The sequence below is a fragment of the Taudactylus pleione genome, unplaced genomic scaffold, assembly GCF_031769625.1.
Source record: "Taudactylus pleione unplaced genomic scaffold, aTauple2 ptg000612l, whole genome shotgun sequence".
Classification (NCBI taxonomy): domain Eukaryota; kingdom Metazoa; phylum Chordata; class Amphibia; order Anura; family Myobatrachidae; genus Taudactylus; species Taudactylus pleione.
This window is the reverse complement of record NW_028285014.1, coordinates 1540939-1564134: the sequence shown is the minus strand read 5'-3', so window position 1 is coordinate 1564134 and position 23196 is coordinate 1540939. Positions and strand designations below refer to the sequence as shown.

The 23196-nt window shown below is 33.6% G+C and overlaps 8 non-coding genes across 8 annotated transcripts; all 8 read right to left on the bottom strand.

Annotated features, from left to right (window-relative positions):
- Positions 1–1231: 1231 nt before the first annotated feature.
- Positions 1232–1340, bottom strand: TRNAL-CAA (transfer RNA leucine (anticodon CAA)). Its single transcript has 2 exons — positions 1303–1340; positions 1232–1277 (listed from the first exon to the last, which is right to left on the bottom strand). It is a non-coding gene; the product is annotated as a tRNA-Leu (tRNA).
- Positions 1341–4690: 3350 nt separating this feature from the next.
- Positions 4691–4799, bottom strand: TRNAL-CAA (transfer RNA leucine (anticodon CAA)). The gene is made up of 2 exons: positions 4762–4799; positions 4691–4736 (listed from the first exon to the last, which is right to left on the bottom strand). It is a non-coding gene; the product is annotated as a tRNA-Leu (tRNA).
- Positions 4800–9302: 4503 nt separating this feature from the next.
- Positions 9303–9411, bottom strand: TRNAL-CAA (transfer RNA leucine (anticodon CAA)). The gene is made up of 2 exons: positions 9374–9411; positions 9303–9348 (listed from the first exon to the last, which is right to left on the bottom strand). It is a non-coding gene; the product is annotated as a tRNA-Leu (tRNA).
- A 3350-nt stretch (positions 9412–12761) lies between these two features.
- Positions 12762–12870, bottom strand: TRNAF-AAA (transfer RNA phenylalanine (anticodon AAA)). Its single transcript has 2 exons — positions 12833–12870; positions 12762–12807 (listed from the first exon to the last, which is right to left on the bottom strand). It is a non-coding gene; the product is annotated as a tRNA-Phe (tRNA).
- Positions 12871–13914: 1044 nt separating this feature from the next.
- Positions 13915–14023, bottom strand: TRNAL-CAA (transfer RNA leucine (anticodon CAA)). The gene is made up of 2 exons: positions 13986–14023; positions 13915–13960 (listed from the first exon to the last, which is right to left on the bottom strand). It is a non-coding gene; the product is annotated as a tRNA-Leu (tRNA).
- A 1043-nt stretch (positions 14024–15066) lies between these two features.
- TRNAF-AAA (transfer RNA phenylalanine (anticodon AAA)) lies at positions 15067–15175 on the bottom strand. The gene is made up of 2 exons: positions 15138–15175; positions 15067–15112 (listed from the first exon to the last, which is right to left on the bottom strand). It is a non-coding gene; the product is annotated as a tRNA-Phe (tRNA).
- A 1044-nt stretch (positions 15176–16219) lies between these two features.
- TRNAL-CAA (transfer RNA leucine (anticodon CAA)) lies at positions 16220–16328 on the bottom strand. The gene is made up of 2 exons: positions 16291–16328; positions 16220–16265 (listed from the first exon to the last, which is right to left on the bottom strand). It is a non-coding gene; the product is annotated as a tRNA-Leu (tRNA).
- A 5655-nt stretch (positions 16329–21983) lies between these two features.
- TRNAL-CAA (transfer RNA leucine (anticodon CAA)) lies at positions 21984–22092 on the bottom strand. Its single transcript has 2 exons — positions 22055–22092; positions 21984–22029 (listed from the first exon to the last, which is right to left on the bottom strand). It is a non-coding gene; the product is annotated as a tRNA-Leu (tRNA).
- Between the last annotated feature and the right edge of the window lie 1104 nt (positions 22093–23196).

The window sequence follows — 23196 nt, the reverse complement described above, 5'->3', positions numbered from 1 at the left end:
AGACTGTGGATGTCCTGAGCATACTTCTCAATGTCAGTAATTTTGAGTGTAAAACATAACCAAAGAGCAAAAATATATTGTCAGAAGTGGGATTTGAACCTACGCCTCTTTACAGAGACCAGAATTCCCATTAACTGGAAGAGTAGAATCTTGAGTCTGGTGTCTTAGACCGCTCGGCCATCCTGACAAGCACATCAGTATGTCCAAACCTGCTTCCTGTTAGGGTTTATCATTTTACTATTTATATTTTTGATTGTGATTTTGACAAATAATTTGGCCTTGTTGAAAAAGGGGTCATTAAATCAAGATCTTAGATTAATGCATTTCCTCTAAAAGCTGTTTCTTAAATAACATTATTTAGGAAAAATGGCTCAAGCTAAAGTTTTATCCTTCAAAATTACTGTTGCCACCCTTTACTAAGGTCTTCATCCTAGCAGAACAGATTAGTTTGTCTTAGAAGAAAATTGTATATCATGTTATATGTAAAGTCTAAGAGCCTTAAAATACTTTCGATGCCAATTATTCTTGTGTTTTATGTTTAGATAACTGAATACTAAAAGAATGTTGTGCAAACAATACTTATTCTTCAAAGGAAGAGATGTACAAGAACACGAGGACATGCACTTAAACTGGAGGGAGGTAGACTTAGAGGAAATTTGAAGAAAAATTACTTCACAGAAAGGGTAGTTGATAAATAGAAAAGCCTCCCATCCGATGTTGTTGAAGCTAAATGGTGAAACAATTTAAACACGCTTGGGATAGGCATAAGAATATCCTTAAGAGAAATATAAGGAGCAAATAGGATTGAAGTTGCCTAAAGTATACATGAAAAGGAGCAGACTACATTGGCCAAGTGGTTCTTATCTGCCATCAAATTCTGTTTCTATGTAATACATTATTTCAATAGCCATTTTCTATATGAACTGAACTTTAGAATTTTAAAACTAATCATAGTGTCTTTATCATTTAAGAATAATGTAATTAATTTAACTCTAATGTAATTTGATTTTGATTGGAATGCAGATGGGAAAATCGATCAATTCTTAGGTCTTTAAAAGTTTCTATGCCCTTTAATTCATTCAATCATTGTGCTTCATATTGCTGAGAAATAAATGGGATCAAGATATCAATGTCTGGTAGAGGAAAGATTGAAAGACTGTGGATGTCCTGAGCATGCTTCTCAATGTTGGTCATTTTGAGTGTAAAACATAACCAAAGAGTAAGAAAATATTATCAGAAGTGGGATTTGAACCCACGCCTCTTTACAGAGACAAGAATTCCCATTAACTGGAAGAATAGAATCTTGAGTCTGGCACCTTAGACCACTCGGCCATCCTGACAAGCACATCAGTATATCCGAACCTGCTTCCTGTTAGGGTTTATCATTTTACTATTTATATTTTTGATTGTGATTTTGACAAATAATTTGGACTTGTTGAAAAAGGGGTCATTAAATCAAGATCTTAGATTTATGCATTTCCTCTAAAAGCTGTTTCTTAAATAACATTATTTAGGAAAAATGGCTCAAGCTAAAGTGTTATCCTTCAAAATTACTGTTGCCACCCTTTACTAAGGTCTTCATCCTAGCAGAACAGATTAGTTTGTCTTAGAAGAAAATTGTATATCATGTTATATGTAAAGTCTAAGAGCCTTAAAATACTTTCGATGCCAATTATTCTTGTGTTTTATGTTTAGATTACTGAATACTAAAAGAATGTTGTGCAAACAATATTTATTCTTCAAAGGAAGAGATGTACAAGAACACGAGGACATGCACTGAAACTGGAGGGAGGTAGACTTAGAGGAAATTTGAAGAAAAATTACTTCACAGAAAGGGTAGTTGATAAATAGAAAAGCCTCCCATCCGATGTTGTTGAAGCTAAATGGTGAAACAATTTAAACACGCTTGGGATAGGCATAAGAATATCCTTAAGAGAAATGTAAGGAGCAAATAGGATTGAAGTTGCCTAAAGCATACATGAAAAGGAGCAGACTACGTGGGCCAAGTGGTTCTTATCTGCCATCAAATTCTGTTTCTATGTAAAACATTATTTCAACAGTCAATTTCTACATGAACTGAACTTTAGAATTTTAAAACTAATCATAGTGTCTTTATCATTTAAGAATAATTTAATTAATTTAACTCTAATGTAATTTGATCTTGATTGGAATGCAGATGGGAAAATCGATCAATTCTTAGGTCTTTAAAAGTTTCTATGCCCTTTAATTCATTCAATCATTGTGCTTCATATTGCTGAGAAATAAATGGGATCAAGATATCAATGTCTGGTAGAGGAAAGATTGAAAGACTGTGGATGTCCTGAGCATGCTTCTCAATGTCGGTTATTTTGAGTGTAAAACATAACCAAAGAGTAAGAAAATATTATCAGAAGTGGGATTTGAACCCACGCCTCTTTACTGAGACAAGAATTCCCATTAACTGGAAGAGTAGAATCTTGAGTCTGGCGCCTTAGACCACTCGGCCATCCTGACAAGCACATCAGTATATCCGAACCAGTTTCCTGTTAGGGTTTATCATTTTACTATTTATATTTTTGATTGTGATTTTGACAAATAATTTGGACTTGTTGAAAAAGGGGTCATTAAATCAAGATCTTAGATTTATGCATTTCCTCTAAAAGCTGTTTCTTAAATAACATTATTTAGGAAAAATGGCTCAAGCTAAAGTTTTATCCTTCAAAATTACTGTTGCCACCCTTTACTAAGGTCTTCATCCTAGCAGAACAGATTAGTTTGTCTTAGAAGAAAATTGTATATCATGTTATATGTAAAGTCTAAGAGCCTTAAAATACTTTCGATGCCAATTATTCTTGTGTTTTATGTTTAGATTACTGAATACTAAAAGAATGTTGTGCAAACAATATTTATTCTTCAAAGGAAGAGATGTACAAGAACACGAGGACATGCACTGAAACTGGAGGGAGGTAGACTTAGAGGAAATTTGAAGAAAAATTACTTCACAGAAAGGGTAGTTGATAAATAGAAAAGCCTCCCATCCGATGTTGTTGAAGCTAAACGGTGAAACAATTTAAACACGCTTGGGATAGGCATAAGAATATCCTTAAGAGAAATGTAAGGAGCAAATAGGATTGAAGTTGCCTAAAGGATACATGAAAAGGAGCAGACTACGTGGGCCAAGTGGTTCTTATCTGCCATCAAATTCTGTTTCTATGTAAAACATTATTTCAACAGTCAATTTCTACATGAACTGAACTTTAGAATTTTAAAACTAATCATAGTGTCTTTATCATTTAAGAATAATTTAATTAATTTAACTCTAATGTAATTTGATCTTGATTGGAATGTAGATGGGAAAATCGATCAATTCTTAGGTCTTTAAAAGTTTCTATGCCCTTTAATACATTCAATCATTGTGCTTCATATTGCTTATAAATAAATGGGATCAAGATATCAATGTCTGGGAGAGGAAAGATTGAAAGACTGTGGATGTCCTGAGCATACTTCTCAATGTCAGTAATTTTGAGTGTAAAACATAACCAAAGAGCAAAAATATATTGTCAGAAGTGGGATTTGAACCTACGCCTCTTTACAGAGACCAGAATTCCCATTAACTGGAAGAGTAGAATCTTGAGTCTGGTGTCTTAGACCGCTCGGCCATCCTGACAAGCACATCAGTATGTCCAAACCTGCTTCCTGTTAGGGTTTATCATTTTACTATTTATATTTTTGATTGTGATTTTGACAAATAATTTGGCCTTGTTGAAAAAGGGGTCATTAAATCAAGATCTTAGATTAATGCATTTCCTCTAAAAGCTGTTTCTTAAATAACATTATTTAGGAAAAATGGCTCAAGCTAAAGTTTTATCCTTCAAAATTACTGTTGCCACCCTTTACTAAGGTCTTCATCCTAGCAGAACAGATTAGTTTGTCTTAGAAGAAAATTGTATATCATGTTATATGTAAAGTCTAAGAGCCTTAAAATACTTTCGATGCCAATTATTCTTGTGTTTTATGTTTAGATAACTGAATACTAAAAGAATGTTGTGCAAACAATACTTATTCTTCAAAGGAAGAGATGTACAAGAACACGAGGACATGCACTTAAACTGGAGGGAGGTAGACTTAGAGGAAATTTGAAGAAAAATTACTTCACAGAAAGGGTAGTTGATAAATAGAAAAGCCTCCCATCCGATGTTGTTGAAGCTAAATGGTGAAACAATTTAAACACGCTTGGGATAGGCATAAGAATATCCTTAAGAGAAATATAAGGAGCAAATAGGATTGAAGTTGCCTAAAGTATACATGAAAAGGAGCAGACTACATTGGCCAAGTGGTTCTTATCTGCCATCAAATTCTGTTTCTATGTAATACATTATTTCAATAGCCATTTTCTATATGAACTGAACTTTAGAATTTTAAAACTAATCATAGTGTCTTTATCATTTAAGAATAATGTAATTAATTTAACTCTAATGTAATTTGATTTTGATTGGAATGCAGATGGGAAAATCGATCAATTCTTAGGTCTTTAAAAGTTTCTATGCCCTTTAATTCATTCAATCATTGTGCTTCATATTGCTGAGAAATAAATGGGATCAAGATATCAATGTCTGGTAGAGGAAAGATTGAAAGACTGTGGATGTCCTGAGCATGCTTCTCAATGTTGGTCATTTTGAGTGTAAAACATAACCAAAGAGTAAGAAAATATTATCAGAAGTGGGATTTGAACCCACGCCTCTTTACAGAGACAAGAATTCCCATTAACTGGAAGAATAGAATCTTGAGTCTGGCACCTTAGACCACTCGGCCATCCTGACAAGCACATCAGTATATCCGAACCTGCTTCCTGTTAGGGTTTATCATTTTACTATTTATATTTTTGATTGTGATTTTGACAAATAATTTGGACTTGTTGAAAAAGGGGTCATTAAATCAAGATCTTAGATTTATGCATTTCCTCTAAAAGCTGTTTCTTAAATAACATTATTTAGGAAAAATGGCTCAAGCTAAAGTGTTATCCTTCAAAATTACTGTTGCCACCCTTTACTAAGGTCTTCATCCTAGCAGAACAGATTAGTTTGTCTTAGAAGAAAATTGTATATCATGTTATATGTAAAGTCTAAGAGCCTTAAAATACTTTCGATGCCAATTATTCTTGTGTTTTATGTTTAGATTACTGAATACTAAAAGAATGTTGTGCAAACAATATTTATTCTTCAAAGGAAGAGATGTACAAGAACACGAGGACATGCACTGAAACTGGAGGGAGGTAGACTTAGAGGAAATTTGAAGAAAAATTACTTCACAGAAAGGGTAGTTGATAAATAGAAAAGCCTCCCATCCGATGTTGTTGAAGCTAAATGGTGAAACAATTTAAACACGCTTGGGATAGGCATAAGAATATCCTTAAGAGAAATGTAAGGAGCAAATAGGATTGAAGTTGCCTAAAGCATACATGAAAAGGAGCAGACTACGTGGGCCAAGTGGTTCTTATCTGCCATCAAATTCTGTTTCTATGTAAAACATTATTTCAACAGTCAATTTCTACATGAACTGAACTTTAGAATTTTAAAACTAATCATAGTGTCTTTATCATTTAAGAATAATTTAATTAATTTAACTCTAATGTAATTTGATCTTGATTGGAATGCAGATGGGAAAATCGATCAATTCTTAGGTCTTTAAAAGTTTCTATGCCCTTTAATTCATTCAATCATTGTGCTTCATATTGCTGAGAAATAAATGGGATCAAGATATCAATGTCTGGTAGAGGAAAGATTGAAAGACTGTGGATGTCCTGAGCATGCTTCTCAATGTCGGTTATTTTGAGTGTAAAACATAACCAAAGAGTAAGAAAATATTATCAGAAGTGGGATTTGAACCCACGCCTCTTTACTGAGACAAGAATTCCCATTAACTGGAAGAGTAGAATCTTGAGTCTGGCGCCTTAGACCACTCGGCCATCCTGACAAGCACATCAGTATATCCGAACCAGTTTCCTGTTAGGGTTTATCATTTTACTATTTATATTTTTGATTGTGATTTTGACAAATAATTTGGACTTGTTGAAAAAGGGGTCATTAAATCAAGATCTTAGATTTATGCATTTCCTCTAAAAGCTGTTTCTTAAATAACATTATTTAGGAAAAATGGCTCAAGCTAAAGTTTTATCCTTCAAAATTACTGTTGCCACCCTTTACTAAGGTCTTCATCCTAGCAGAACAGATTAGTTTGTCTTAGAAGAAAATTGTATATCATGTTATATGTAAAGTCTAAGAGCCTTAAAATACTTTCGATGCCAATTATTCTTGTGTTTTATGTTTAGATTACTGAATACTAAAAGAATGTTGTGCAAACAATATTTATTCTTCAAAGGAAGAGATGTACAAGAACACGAGGACATGCACTGAAACTGGAGGGAGGTAGACTTAGAGGAAATTTGAAGAAAAATTACTTCACAGAAAGGGTAGTTGATAAATAGAAAAGCCTCCCATCCGATGTTGTTGAAGCTAAACGGTGAAACAATTTAAACACGCTTGGGATAGGCATAAGAATATCCTTAAGAGAAATGTAAGGAGCAAATAGGATTGAAGTTGCCTAAAGGATACATGAAAAGGAGCAGACTACGTGGGCCAAGTGGTTCTTATCTGCCATCAAATTCTGTTTCTATGTAAAACATTATTTCAACAGTCAATTTCTACATGAACTGAACTTTAGAATTTTAAAACTAATCATAGTGTCTTTATCATTTAAGAATAATTTAATTAATTTAACTCTAATGTAATTTGATCTTGATTGGAATGTAGATGGGAAAATCGATCAATTCTTAGGTCTTTAAAAGTTTCTATGCCCTTTAATACATTCAATCATTGTGCTTCATATTGCTTATAAATAAATGGGATCAAGATATCAATGTCTGGGAGAGGAAAGATTGAAAGACTGTGGATGTCCTGAGCATACTTCTCAATGTCAGTAATTTTGAGTGTAAAACATAACCAAAGAGCAAAAATATATTGTCAGAAGTGGGATTTGAACCTACGCCTCTTTACAGAGACCAGAATTCCCATTAACTGGAAGAGTAGAAGCTTGAGTCTGGTGTCTTAGACCACTCGGCCATCCTGACAAGCACATCAGTATGTCCAAACCTGCTTCCTGTTAGGGTTTATCATTTTACTATTTATATTTTTGATTGTGATTTTGACAAATAATTTGGCCTTGTTGAAAAAGGGGTCATTAAATCAAGATCTTAGATTAATGCATTTCCTCTAAAAGCTGTTTCTTAAATAACATTATTTAGGAAAAATGGCTCAAGCTAAAGTTTTATCCTTCAAAATTACTGTTGCCACCCTTTACTAAGGTCTTCATCCTAGCAGAACAGATTAGTTTGTCTTAGAAGAAAATTGTATATCATGTTATATGTAAAGTCTAAGAGCCTTAAAATACTTTCGATGCCAATTATTCTTGTGTTTTATGTTTAGATTACTGAATACTAAAAGAATGTTGTGCAAACAATATTTATTCTTCAAAGGAAGAGATGTACAAGAACACGAGGACATGCACTTAAACTGGAGGGAGGTAGACTTAGAGGAAATTTGAAGAAAAATTACTTCACAGAAAGGGTAGTTGATAAATAGAAAAGCCTCCCATCCGATGTTGTTGAAGCTAAATGGTGAAACAATTTAAACACGCTTGGGATAGGCATAAGAATATCCTTAAGAGAAATGTAAGGAGCAAATAGGATTGAAGTTGCCTAAAGGATACATGAAAAGGAGCAGACTACATTGGCCAAGTGGTTCTTATCTGCCATCAAATTCTGTTTCTATGTAATACATTATTTCAATAGCCAATTTCTATATGAACTGAACTTTAAAATTTTAAAACTAATCATAGTGTCTTTATCATTTAAGAATAATGTAATTAATTTAACTCTAATGTAATTTGATCTTGATTGGAATGCAGATGGGAAAATCGATCAATTCTTAGGTCTTTAAAAGTTTCTATGCCCTTTAATTCATTCAATCATTGTGCTTCATATTGCTTAGAAATAAATGGGATCAAGATATCAATGTCTGGGAGAGTTAAGATTGAAAGACTGTGGATGTCCTGAGCATACTTCTCAATGTCAGTCATTTTGAGTGTAAAACATAACCAAAGAGCAAAAATATATTGTCAGAAGTGGGATTTGAACCTACGCCTCTTTACAGAGACCAGAATTCCCATTAACTGGAAGAGTAGAATCTTGAGTCTGGTGTCTTAGACCGCTCAGCCATCCTGACAAGCACATCAGTATGTCCAAACCTGCTTCCTGTTAGGGTTTATCATTTTACTATTTATATTTTTGATTGTGATTTTGACAAATAATTTGGCCTTGTTGAAAAAGGGGTCATTAAATCAAGATCTTAGATTAATGCATTTCCTCTAAAAGCTGTTTCTTAAATAACATTATTTAGGAAAAATGGCTCAAGCTAAAGTGTTATCCTTCAAAATTACTGTTGCCACCCTTTACTAAGGTCTTCATCCTAGCAGAACAGATTAGTTTGTCTTAGAAGTAAATTGTATATCACGTTATATGTAAAGTCTAAGAGCCTTAAAATACTTTCGATGCCAATTATTCTTGTGTTTTATGTTTAGATTACTGAATACTAAAAGAATGTTGTGCAAACAATACTTATTCTTCAAAGGAAGAGATGTACAAGAACACGAGGACATGCACTGAAACTGGAGGGAGGTAGACTTAGAGGAAATTTGAAGAAAAATTACTTCACAGAAAGGGTAGTTGATAAATAGAAAAGCCTCCCATCCGATGTTGTTGAAGCTAAATGGTGAAACAATTTAAACACGCTTGGGATAGGCATAAGAATATCCTTAAGAGAAATGTAAGGAGCAAATAGGATTGAAGTTGCCTAAAGGATACATGAAAAGGAGCAGACTACGTGGGCCAAGTGGTTCTTATCTGCCATCAAATTCTGTTTCTATGTAAAACATTATTTCAACAGTCAATTTCTACATGAACTGAACTTTAGAATTTTAAAACTAATCATAGTGTCTTTATCATTTAAGAATAATTTAATTAATTTAAGTCTAATGTAATTTGATCTTGATTGGAATGTAGATGGGAAAATCGATCAATTCTTAGGTCTTTAACAGTTTCTATGCCCTTTAATTCATTCAATCATTGTGCTTCATATTGCTTAGAAATAAAAGGGATCAAGATATCAATGTCTGGGAGAGGAAAGATTGAAAGACTGTGGATGTCCTGAGCATACTTCTCAATGTCGGTCATTTTGAGTGTAAAACATAACCAAAGAGCAAGAAAATATTGTCAGAAGTGGGATTTGAACCCACGCCTCTTTACAGAGACCAGAATTCCCATTAACTGGAAGAGTAGAATCTTGAGTCTGGCGCCTTAGACCGCTCGGCCATCCTGACATGCACATCAGTATGTCCAAACCTGCTTCCTGTTAGGGTTTATCATTTTACTATTTATATTTTTGATTGTGATTTTGACAAATAATTTGGCCTTGTTGAAAATGGGGTCATTAAATCAAGATCTTAGATTAATGCATTTCCTCTAAAAGCTGTTTCTTAAATATCATTATTTAGGAAAAATGGCTCAAGCTAAAGTGTTATCCTTCAAAATTACTGTTGCCACCCTTTACTAAGGTCTTCATCCTAGCAGAACAGATTAGTTTGTCTTAGAAGTGAATTGTATATCACGTTATATGTAAAGTCTAAGAGCCTTAAAATACTTTCAATGCCAATTATTCTTGTGTTTTATGTTTAGATTACTGAATACTAAAAGAATGTTGTGCAAACAATACTTATTCTTCAAAGGAAGAGATGTACAAGAACACGAGGACATGCACTGAAACTGGAGGGAGGTAGACTTAGAGGAAATTTGAAGAAAAATTACTTCACAGAAAGGGTAGTTGATAAATAGAAAAGCCTCCCATCCGATGTTGTTGAAGCTAAACGGTGAAACAATTTAAACACGCTTCGGATAGGCATAAGAATATCCTTAAGAGAAATGTAAGGAGCAAATAGGGTTGAAGTTGCCTAAAGGATACATGAAAAGGAGCAGACTACATGGGCCAAGTGGTTCTTATCTGCCATCAAATTCTGTTTCTATGTAATACATTATTTCAATAGCCAATTTCTACATGAACTGAACTTTAGAATTTTAAAACTAATCATAGTGTCTTTATCATTTAAGAATAATTTAATTAATTTAACTCTAATGTAATTTGATCTTGATTGGAATGTAGATGGGAAAATCGATCAATTCTTAGGTCTTTAAAAGTTTCTATGCCCTTTAATTCATTCAATCATTGTGCTTCATATTGCTTAGAAATAAATGGGATCAAGATATCAATGTCTGGTAGAGGAAAGATTGAAAGACTGTGGATGTCCTGAGCATACTTCTCAATGTCAGTCATTTTGAGTGTAAAACATAACCAAAGAGCAAAAATATATTGTCAGAAGTGGGATTTGAACCTACGCCTCTTTACAGAGACTAGAATTCCCATTAACTGGAAGAGTAGAATCTTGAGTCTGGTGTCTTAGACCGCTCGGCCATCCTGACAAGCACATCAGTATGTCCAAACCTGCTTCCTGTTAGGGTTTATCATTTTACTATTTATATTTTTGATTGTGATTTTGACAAATAATTTGGCCTTTTTGAAAAAGGGGTCATTAAAACAAGATCTTAGATTAATGCATTTCCTCTAAAAGCTGTTTCTTAAATAACATTATTTACTAAAAATGGCTCAAGCTAAAGTGTTATCCTTCAAAATTACTGTTGCCACCCTTTACTAAGGTCTTCATCCTAGCAGAACAGATTAGTTTGTCTTAGAAGTAAATTGTATATCACGTTATATGTAAAGTCTAAGAGCCTTAAAATACTTTCGATGCCAATTATTCTTGTGTTTTATGTTTAGATAACTGAATACTAAAAGAATGTTGTGCAAACAATACTTATTCTTCAAAGGAAGAGATGTACAAGAACACGAGGACATGCACTTAAACTGGAGGGAGGTAGACTTAGAGGAAATTTGAAGAAAAATTACTTCACAGAAAGGGTAGTTGATAAATAGAAAAGCCTCCCATCCGATGTTGTTGAAGCTAAATGGTGAAACAATTTAAACACGCTTGGGATAGGCATAAGAATATCCTTAAGAGAAATATAAGGAGCAAATAGGATTGAAGTTGCCTAAAGTATACATGAAAAGGAGCAGACTACATTGGCCAAGTGGTTCTTATCTGCCATCAAATTCTGTTTCTATGTAATACATTATTTCAATAGCCAATTTCTATATGAACTGAACTTTAGAATTTTAAAACTAATCATAGTGTCTTTATCATTTAAGAATAATGTAATTAATTTAACTCTAATGTAATTTGATCTTGATTGGAATGCAGATGGGAAAATCGATCAATTCTTAGGTCTTTAAAAGTTTCTATGCCCTTTAATTCATTCAATCATTGTGCTTCATATTGCTGAGAAATAAATGGGATCAAGATATCAATGTCTGGTAGAGGAAAGATTGAAAGACTGTGGATGTCCTGAGCATGCTTCTCAATGTCGGTCATTTTGAGTGTAAAACATAACCAAAGAGCAAAAATATATTGTCAGAAGTGGGATTTGAACCTACGCCTCTTTACAGAGACCAGAATTCCCATTAACTGGAAGAGTAGAATCTTGAGTCTGGTGTCTTAGACCGCTCGGCCATCCTGACAAGCACATCAGTATGTCCAAACCTGCTTCCTGTTAGGGTTTATCATTTTACTATTTATATTTTTGATTGTGATTTTGACAAATAATTTGGCCTTGTTGAAAAAGGGGTCATTAAATCAAGATCTTAGATTAATGCATTTCCTCTAAAAGCTGTTTCTTAAATAACATTATTTAGGAAAAATGGCTCAAGCTAAAGTATTATCCTTCAAAATTACTGTTGCCACCCTTTACTAAGGTCTTCATCCTAGCAGAACAGATTAGTTTGTCTTAGAAGTAAATTGTATATCACGTTATATGTAAAGTCTAAGAGCCTTAAAATACTTTCGATGCCAATTATTCTTGTGTTTTATGTTTAGATAACTGAATACTAAAAGAATGTTGTGCAAACAATACTTATTCTTCAAAGGAAGAGATGTACAAGAACACGAGGACATGCACTTAAACTGGAGGGAGGTAGACTTAGAGGAAATTTGAAGAAAAATTACTTCACAGAAAGGGTAGTTGATAAATAGAAAAGCCTCCCATCCGATGTTGTTGAAGCTAAATGGTGAAACAATTTAAACACGCTTGGGATAGGCATAAGAATATCCTTAAGAGAAATGTAAGGAGCAAATAGGATTGAAGTTGCCTAAAGGATACATGAAAAGGAGCAGACTACATTGGCCAAGTGGTTCTTATCTGCCATCAAATTCTGTTTCTATGTAATACATTATTTCAATAGCCAATTTCTATATGAACTGAACTTTAAAATTTTAAAACTAATCATAGTGTCTTTATCATTTAAGAATAATGTAATTAATTTAACTCTAATGTAATTTGATCTTGATTGGAATGCAGATGGGAAAATCGATCAATTCTTAGGTCTTTAAAAGTTTCTATGCCCTTTAATTCATTCAATCATTGTGCTTCATATTGCTGAGAAATAAATGGGATCAAGATATCAATGTCTGGGAGATGAAAGATTGAAAGACTGTGGATGTCCTGAGCATGCTTCTCAATGTCGGTCATTTTAAGTGCAAAACATAACCAAAGAGTAAGAAAATATTATCAGAAGTGGGATTTGAACCTACGCCTCTTTACAGAGACAAGAATTCCCATTAACTGGAAGAGTAGAATCTTTAGTCTGGCGCCTTAGACCACTCGGCCATCCTGACAAGCACATCAGTATAGCCGAACCTGCTTCCTGTTAGGGTTTATCATTTTACTATTTATATTTTTGATTGTGATTTTGACAAATAATTTGGACTTGTTGAAAAAGGGGTCATTAAATCAAAATCTTAGATTTATGCATTTCCTCTAAAAGCTGTTTCTTAAATAACATTATTTAGGAAAAATGGCTCAAGCTAAAGTTTTATCCTTCAAAATTACTGTTGCCACCCTTTACTAAGGTCTTCATCCTAGCAGAACAGATTAGTTTGTCTTAGAAGAAAATTGTATATCATGTTATATGTAAAGTCTAAGAGCCTTAAAATACTTTCGATGCCAATTATTCTGGTGTTTTATGTTTAGATTACTGAATACTAAAAGAATGTTGTGCAAACAATATTTATTCTTCAAAGGAAGAGATGTACAAGAACATGAGGACATGCACTGAAACTGAAGGGAGGTAGACTTAGAGGAAATTTGAAGAAAAATTACTTCACAGAAAGGGTAATTGATAAAGAGAAAAGCCTCCCATCCGATGTTGTTGAAGCTAAATGGTGAAACAATTTAAACACGCTTGGGATAGGCATAAGAATATCCTTAAGAGAAATGTAAGGAGCAAATAGGATTGAAGTTGCCTAAAGGATACATGAAACGGAGCAGACTACGTGGGCCAAGTGGTTCTTATCTGCCATCAAATTCTGTTTCTATGTAAAACATTATTTCAACAGTCAATTTCTACATGAACTGAACTTTAGAATTTTAAAACTAATCATAGTGTCTTTATCATTTAAGAATAATTTAATTAATTTAACTCTAATGTAATTTGATCTTGATTGGAATGTAGATGGGAAAATCGATCAATTCTTAGGTCTTTAACAGTTTCTATGCCCTTTAATTCATTCAATCATTGTGCTTCATATTGCTTAGAAATAAAAGGGATCAAGATATCAATGTCTGGGAGAGGAAAGATTGAAAGACTGTGGATGTCCTGAGCATACTTCTCAATGTCGGTCATTTTGAGTGTAAAACATAACCAAAGAGCAAGAAAATATTGTCAGAAGTGGGATTTGAACCCACGCCTCTTTACAGAGACCAGAATTCCCATTAACTGGAAGAGTAGAATCTTGAGTCTGGCGCCTTAGACCGCTCGGCCATCCTGACATGCACATCAGTATGTCCAAACCTGCTTCCTGTTAGGGTTTATCATTTTACTATTTATATTTTTGATTGTGATTTTGACAAATAATTTGGCCTTGTTGAAAATGGGGTCATTAAATCAAGATCTTAGATTAATGCATTTCCTCATAAGCTGTTTCTTAAATAACATTATTTAGGAAAAATGGCTCAAGCTAAAGTGTTATCCTTCAAAATTACTGTTGCCACCCTTTACTAAGGTCTTCATCCTAGCAGAACAGATTAGTTTGTCTTAGAAGTAAATTGTATATCACGTTATATGTAAAGTCTAAGAGCCTTAAAATACTTTCGATGCCAATTATTCTTGTGTTTTATGTTTAGATAACTGAATACTAAAAGAATGTTGTGCAAACAATACTTATTCTTCAAAGGAAGAGATGTACAAGAACACGAGGACATGCACTTAAACTGGAGGGAGGTAGACTTAGAGGAAATTTGAAGAAAAATTACTTCACAGAAAGGGTAGTTGATAAATAGAAAAGCCTCCCATCCGATGTTGTTGAAGCTAAATGGTGAAACAATTTAAACACGCTTGGGATAGGCATAAGAATATCCTTAAGAGAAATGTAAGGAGCAAATAGGATTGAAGTTGCCTAAAGGATACATGAAAAGGAGCAGACTACATTGGCCAAGTGGTTCTTATCTGCCATCAAATTCTGTTTCTATGTAATACATTATTTCAATAGCCAATTTCTATATGAACTGAACTTTAAAATTTTAAAACTAATCATAGTGTCTTTATCATTTAAGAATAATGTAATTAATTTAACTCTAATGTAATTTGATCTTGATTGGAATGCAGATGGGAAAATCGATCAATTCTTAGGTCTTTAAAAGTTTCTATGCCCTTTAATTCATTCAATCATTGTGCTTCATATTGCTGAGAAATAAATGGGATCAAGATATCAATGTCTGGGAGATGAAAGATTGAAAGACTGTGGATGTCCTGAGCATGCTTCTCAATGTCGGTCATTTTGAGTGCAAAACATAACCAAAGAGTAAGAAAATATTATCAGAAGTGGGATTTGAACCTACGCCTCTTTACAGAGACAAGAATTCCCATTAACTGGAAGAGTAGAATCTTTAGTCTGGCGCCTTAGACCACTCGGCCATCCTGACAAGCACATCAGTATAGCCGAACCTGCTTCCTGTTAGGGTTTATCATTTTACTATTTATATTTTTGATTGTGATTTTGACAAATAATTTGGACTTGTTGAAAAAGGGGTCATTAAATCAAAATCTTAGATTTATGCATTTCCTCTAAAAGCTGTTTCTTAAATAACATTATTTAGGAAAAATGGCTCAAGCTAAAGTTTTATCCTTCAAAATTACTGTTGCCACCCTTTACTAAGGTCTTCATCCTAGCAGAACAGATTAGTTTGTCTTAGAAGAAAATTGTATATCATGTTATATGTAAAGTCTAAGAGCCTTAAAATACTTTCGATGCCAATTATTCTGGTGTTTTATGTTTAGATTACTGAATACTAAAAGAATGTTGTGCAAACAATATTTATTCTTCAAAGGAAGAGATGTACAAGAACATGAGGACATGCACTGAAACTGAAGGGAGGTAGACTTAGAGGAAATTTGAAGAAAAATTACTTCACAGAAAGGGTAATTGATAAAGAGAAAAGCCTCCCATCCGATGTTGTTGAAGCTAAATGGTGAAACAATTTAAACACGCTTGGGATAGGCATAAGAATATCCTTAAGAGAAATGTAAGGAGCAAATAGGATTGAAGTTGCCTAAAGGATACATGAAACGGAGCAGACTACGTGGGCCAAGTGGTTCTTATCTGCCATCAAATTCTGTTTCTATGTAAAACATTATTTCAACAGTCAATTTCTACATGAACTGAACTTTAGAATTTTAAAACTAATCATAGTGTCTTTATCATTTAAGAATAATTTAATTAATTTAACTCTAATGTAATTTGATCTTGATTGGAATGTAGATGGGAAAATCGATCAATTCTTAGGTCTTTAACAGTTTCTATGCCCTTTAATTCATTCAATCATTGTGCTTCATATTGCTTAGAAATAAAAGGGATCAAGATATCAATGTCTGGGAGAGGAAAGATTGAAAGACTGTGGATGTCCTGAGCATACTTCTCAATGTCGGTCATTTTGAGTGTAAAACATAACCAAAGAGCAAGAAAATATTGTCAGAAGTGGGATTTGAACCCACGCCTCTTTACAGAGACCAGAATTCCCATTAACTGGAAGAGTAGAATCTTGAGTCTGGCGCCTTAGACCGCTCGGCCATCCTGACATGCACATCAGTATGTCCAAACCTGCTTCCTGTTAGGGTTTATCATTTTACTATTTATATTTTTGATTGTGATTTTGACAAATAATTTGGCCTTGTTGAAAATGGGGTCATTAAATCAAGATCTTAGATTAATGCATTTCCTCATAAGCTGTTTCTTAAATAACATTATTTAGGAAAAATGGCTCAAGCTAAAGTGTTATCCTTCAAAATTACTGTTGCCACCCTTTACTAAGGTCTTCATCCTAGCAGAACAGATTAGTTTGTCTTAGAAGTGAATTGTATATCACGTTATATGTAAAGTCTAAGAGCCTTAAAATACTTTCAATGCCAATTATTCTTGTGTTTTATGTTTAGATTACTGAATACTAAAAGAATGTTGTGCAAACAATACTTATTCTTCAAAGGAAGAGATGTACAAGAACACGAGGACATGCACTGAAACTGGAGGGAGGTAGACTTAGAGGAAATTTTATGAAAAATTACTTCACAGAAAGGGTAGTTGATAAATAGAAAAGCCTCCCATCCGATGTTGTTGAAGCTAAACGGTGAAACAATTTAAACACGCTTCGGATAGGCATAAGAATATCCTTAAGAGAAATGTAAGGAGCAAATAGGGTTGAAGTTGCCTAAAGGATACATGAAAAGGAGCAGACTACATGGGCCAAGTGGTTCTTATCTGGCATCAAATTCTGTTTCTATGTAATACATTATTTCAATAGCCAATTTCTACATGAACTGAACTTTAGAATTTTAAAACTAATCATAGTGTCTTTATCATTTAAGAATAATTTAATTAATTTAACTCTAATGTAATTTGATCTTGATTGGAATGTAGATGGGAAAATCGATCAATTCTTAGGTCTTTAAAAGTTTCTATGCCCTTTAATTCATTCAATCATTGTGCTTCATATTGCTTAGAAATAAATGGGATCAAGATATCAATGTCTGGTAGAGGAAAGATTGAAAGACTGTGGATGTCCTGAGCATACTTCTCAATGTCAGTCATTTTGAGTGTAAAACATAACCAAAGAGCAAAAATATATTGTCAGAAGTGGGATTTGAACCTACGCCTCTTTACAGAGACTAGAATTCCCATTAACTGGAAGAGTAGAATCTTGAGTCTGGTGTCTTAGACCGCTCGGCCATCCTGACAAGCACATCAGTATGTCCAAACCTGCTTCCTGTTAGGGTTTATCATTTTACTATTTATATTTTTGATTGTGATTTTGACAAAAAATTTGGCCTTTTTGAAAAAGGGGTCATTAAAACAAGATCTTAGATTAATGCATTTCCTCTAAAAGCTGTTTCTTAAATAACATTATTTACTAAAAATGGCTCAAGCTAAAGTGTTATCCTTCAAAATTACTGTTGCCACCCTTTACTAAGGTCTTCATCCTAGCAGAACAGATTAGTTTGTCTTAGAAGTAAATTGTATATCACGTTATATGTAAAGTCTAAGAGCCTTAAAATACTTTCGATGCCAATTATTCTTGTGTTTTATGTTTAGATAACTGAATACTAAAAGAATGTTGTGCAAACAATACTTATTCTTCAAAGGAAGAGATGTACAAGAACACGAGGACATGCACTTAAACTGGAGGGAGGTAGACTTAGAGGAAATTTGAAGAAAAATTACTTCACAGAAAGGGTAGTTGATAAATAGAAAAGCCTCCCATCCGATGTTGTTGAAGCTAAATGGTGAAACAATTTAAACACGCTTGGGATAGGCATAAGAATATCCTTAAGAGAAATATAAGGAGCAAATAGGATTGAAGTTGCCTAAAGTATACATGAAAAGGAGCAGACTACATTGGCCAAGTGGTTCTTATCTGCCATCAAATTCTGTTTCTATGTAATACATTATTTCAATAGCCAATTTCTATATGAACTGAACTTTAGAATTTTAAAACTAATCATAGTGTCTTTATCATTTAAGAATAATGTAATTAATTTAACTCTAATGTAATTTGATCTTGATTGGAATGCAGATGGGAAAATCGATCAATTCTTAGGTCTTTAAAAGTTTCTATGCCCTTTAATTCATTCAATCATTGTGCTTCATATTGCTGAGAAATAAATGGGATCAAGATATCAATGTCTGGTAGAGGAAAGATTGAAAGACTGTGGATGTCCTGAGCATGCTTCTCAATGTCGGTCATTTTGAGTGTAAAACATAACCAAAGAGCAAAAATATATTGTCAGAAGTGGGATTTGAACCTACGCCTCTTTACAGAGACCAGAATTCCCATTAACTGGAAGAGTAGAATCTTGAGTCTGGTGTCTTAGACCGCTCGGCCATCCTGACATGCACATCAGTATGTCCAAACCTGCTTCCTGTTAGGGTTTATCATTTTACTATTTATATTTTTGATTGTGATTTTGACAAATAATTTGGCCTTGTTGAAAATGGGGTCATTAAATCAAGATCTTAGATTAATGCATTTCCTCTAAAAGCTGTTTCTTAAATAACATTATTTAGGAAAAATGGCTCAAGCTAAAGTGTTATCCTTCAAAATTACTGTTGCCACCCTTTACTAAGGTCTTCATCCTAGCAGAACAGATTAGTTTGTCTTAGAAGTGAATTGTATATCACGTTATATGTAAAGTCTAAGAGCCTTAAAATACTTTCAATGCCAATTATTCTTGTGTTTTATGTTTAGATTACTGAATACTAAAAGAATGTTGTGCAAACAATACTTATTCTTCAAAGGAAGAGATGTACAAGAACACGAGGACATGCACTGAAACTGGAGGGAGGTAGACTTAGAGGAAATTTTATGAAAAATTACTTCACAGAAAGGGTAGTTGATAAATAGAAAAGCCTCCCATCCGATGTTGTTGAAGCTAAACGGTGAAACAATTTAAACACGCTTCGGATAGGCATAAGAATATCCTTAAGAGAAATGTAAGGAGCAAATAGGGTTGAAGTTGCCTAAAGGATACATGAAAAGGAGCAGACTACATGGGCCAAGTGGTTCTTATCTGGCATCAAATTCTGTTTCTATGTAATACATTATTTCAATAGCCAATTTCTACATGAACTGAACTTTAGAATTTTAAAACTAATCATAGTGTCTTTATCATTTAAGAATAATTTAATTAATTTAACTCTAATGTAATTTGATCTTGATTGGAATGTAGATGGGAAAATCGATCAATTCTTAGGTCTTTAAAAGTTTCTATGCCCTTTAATTCATTCAATCATTGTGCTTCATATTGCTTAGAAATAAATGGGATCAAGATATCAATGTCTGGTAGAGGAAAGATTGAAAGACTGTGGATGTCCTGAGCATACTTCTCAATGTCAGTCATTTTGAGTGTAAAACATAACCAAAGAGCAAAAATATATTGTCAGAAGTGGGATTTGAACCTACGCCTCTTTACAGAGACTAGAATTCCCATTAACTGGAAGAGTAGAATCTTGAGTCTGCTGTCTTAGACCGCTCGGCCACCCTGACAAGCACATCAGTATGTCCAAACCTGCTTCCTGTTAGGGTTTATCATTTTACTATTTATATTTTTGATTGTGATTTTGACAAATAATTTGGCCTTTTTGAAAAAGGGGTCATTAAAACAAGATCTTAGATTAATGCATTTCCTCTAAAAGCTGTTTCTTAAATAACATTATTTTCTAAAAATGGCTCAAGCTAAAGTGTTATCCTTCAAAATTACTGTTGCCACCCTTTACTAAGGTCTTCATCCTAGCAGAACAGATTAGTTTGTCTTAGAAGTAAATTGTATATCACGTTATATGTAAAGTCTAAGAGCCTTAAAATACTTTCGATGCCAATTATTCTTGTGTTTTATGTTTAGATAACTGAATACTAAAAGAATGTTGTGCAAACAATACTTATTCTTCAAAGGAAGAGATGTACAAGAACACGAGGACATGCACTTAAACTGGAGGGAGGTAGACTTAGAGGAAATTTGAAGAAAAATTACTTCACAGAAAGGGTAGTTGATAAATAGAACAGCCTCCCATCCGATGTTGTTGAAGCTAAATGGTGAAACAATTTAAACACGCTTGGGATAGGCATAAGAATATCCTTAAGAGAAATATAAGGAGCAAATAGGATTGAAGTTGCCTAAAGTATACATGAAAAGGAGCAGACTACATTGGCCAAGTGGTTCTTATCTGCCATCAAATTCTGTTTCTATGTAATACATTATTTCAATAGCCAATTTCTATATGAACTGAACTTTAGAATTTTAAAACTAATCATAGTGTCTTTATCATTTAAGAATAATGTAATTAATTTAACTCTAATGTAATTTGATCTTGATTGGAATGCAGATGGGAAAATCGATCAATTCTTAGGTCTTTAAAAGTTTCTATGCCCTTTAATTCATTCAATCATTGTGCTTCATATTGCTGAGAAATAAATGGGATCAAGATATCAATGTCTGGTAGAGGAAAGATTGAAAGACTGTGGATGTCCTGAGCATGCTTCTCAATGTCGGTCATTTTGAGTGTAAAACATAACCAAAGAGCAAAAATATATTGTCAGAAGTGGGATTTGAACCTACGCCTCTTTACAGAGACCAGAATTCCCATTAACTGGAAGAGTAGAATCTTGAGTCTGGTGTCTTAGACCGCTCGGCCATCCTGACAAGCACATCAGTATGTCCAAACCTGCTTCCTGTTAGGGTTTATCATTTTACTATTTATATTTTTGATTGTGATTTTGACAAATAATTTGGCCTTGTTGAAAAAGGGGTCATTAAATCAAGATCTTAGATTAATGCATTTCCTCTAAAAGCTGTTTCTTAAATAACATTATTTAGGAAAAATGGCTCAAGCTAAAGTATTATCCTTCAAAATTACTGTTGCCACCCTTTACTAAGGTCTTCATCCTAGCAGAACAGATTAGTTTGTCTTAGAAGTAAATTGTATATCACGTTATATGTAAAGTCTAAGAGCCTTAAAATACTTTCGATGCCAATTATTCTTGTGTTTTATGTTTAGATAACTGAATACTAAAAGAATGTTGTGCAAACAATACTTATTCTTCAAAGGAAGAGATGTACAAGAACACGAGGACATGCACTTAAACTGGAGGGAGGTAGACTTAGAGGAAATTTGAAGAAAAATTACTTCACAGAAAGGGTAGTTGATAAATAGAAAAGCCTCCCATCCGATGTTGTTGAAGCTAAATGGTGAAACAATTTAAACACGCTTGGGATAGGCATAAGAATATCCTTAAGAGAAATGTAAGGAGCAAATAGGATTGAAGTTGCCTAAAGGATACATGAAAAGGAGCAGACTACATTGGCCAAGTGGTTCTTATCTGCCATCAAATTCTGTTTCTATGTAATACATTATTTCAATAGCCAATTTCTATATGAACTGAACTTTAAAATTTTAAAACTAATCATAGTGTCTTTATCATTTAAGAATAATGTAATTAATTTAACTCTAATGTAATTTGATCTTGATTGGAATGTAGATGGGAAAATCGATCAATTCTTAGGTCTTTAACAGTTTCTATGCCCTTTAATTCATTCAATCATTGTGCTTCATATTGCTTAGAAATAAAAGGGATCAAGATATCAATGTCTGGGAGAGGAAAGATTGAAAGACTGTGGATGTCCTGAGCATACTTCTCAATGTCGGTCATTTTGAGTGTAAAACATAACCAAAGAGCAAGAAAATATTGTCAGAAGTGGGATTTGAACCCACGCCTCTTTACAGAGACCAGAATTCCCATTAACTGGAAGAGTAGAATCTTGAGTCTGGCGCCTTAGACCGCTCGGCCATCCTGACATGCACATCAGTATGTCCAAACCTGCTTCCTGTTAGGGTTTATCATTTTACTATTTATATTTTTGATTGTGATTTTGACAAATAATTTGGCCTTGTTGAAAATGGGGTCATTAAATCAAGATCTTAGATTAATGCATTTCCTCTAAAAGCTGTTTCTTAAATAACATTATTTAGGAAAAATGGCTCAAGCTAAAGTGTTATCCTTCAAAATTACTGTTGCCACCCTTTACTAAGGTCTTCATCCTAGCAGAACAGATTAGTTTGTCTTTGAAGTGAATTGTATATCACGTTATATGTAAAGTCTAAGAGCCTTAAAATACTTTCAATGCCAATTATTCTTGTGTTTTATGTTTAGATTACTGAATACTAAAAGAATGTTGTGCAAACAATACTTATTCTTCAAAGGAAGAGATGTACAAGAACACGAGGACATGCACTGAAACTGGAGGGAGGTAGACTTAGAGGAAATTTTATGAAAAATTACTTCACAGAAAGGGTAGTTGATAAATAGAAAAGCCTCCCATCCGATGTTGTTGAAGCTAAACGGTGAAACAATTTAAACACGCTTCGGATAGGCATAAGAATATCCTTAAGAGAAATGTAAGGAGCAAATAGGGTTGAAGTTGCCTAAAGGATACATGAAAAGGAGCAGACTACATGGGCCAAGTGGTTCTTATCTGGCATCAAATTCTGTTTCTATGTAATACATTATTTCAATAGCCAATTTCTACATGAACTGAACTTTAGAATTTTAAAACTAATCATAGTGTCTTTATCATTTAAGAATAATTTAATTAATTTAACTCTAATGTAATTTGATCTTGATTGGAATGTAGATGGGAAAATCGATCAATTCTTAGGTCTTTAAAAGTTTCTATGCCCTTTAATTCATTCAATCATTGTGCTTCATATTGCTTAGAAATAAATGGGATCAAGATATCAATGTCTGGTAGAGGAAAGATTGAAAGACTGTGGATGTCCTGAGCATACTTCTCAATGTCAGTCATTTTGAGTGTAAAACATAACCAAAGAGCAAAAATATATTGTCAGAAGTGGGATTTGAACCTACGCCTCTTTACAGAGACTAGAATTCCCATTAACTGG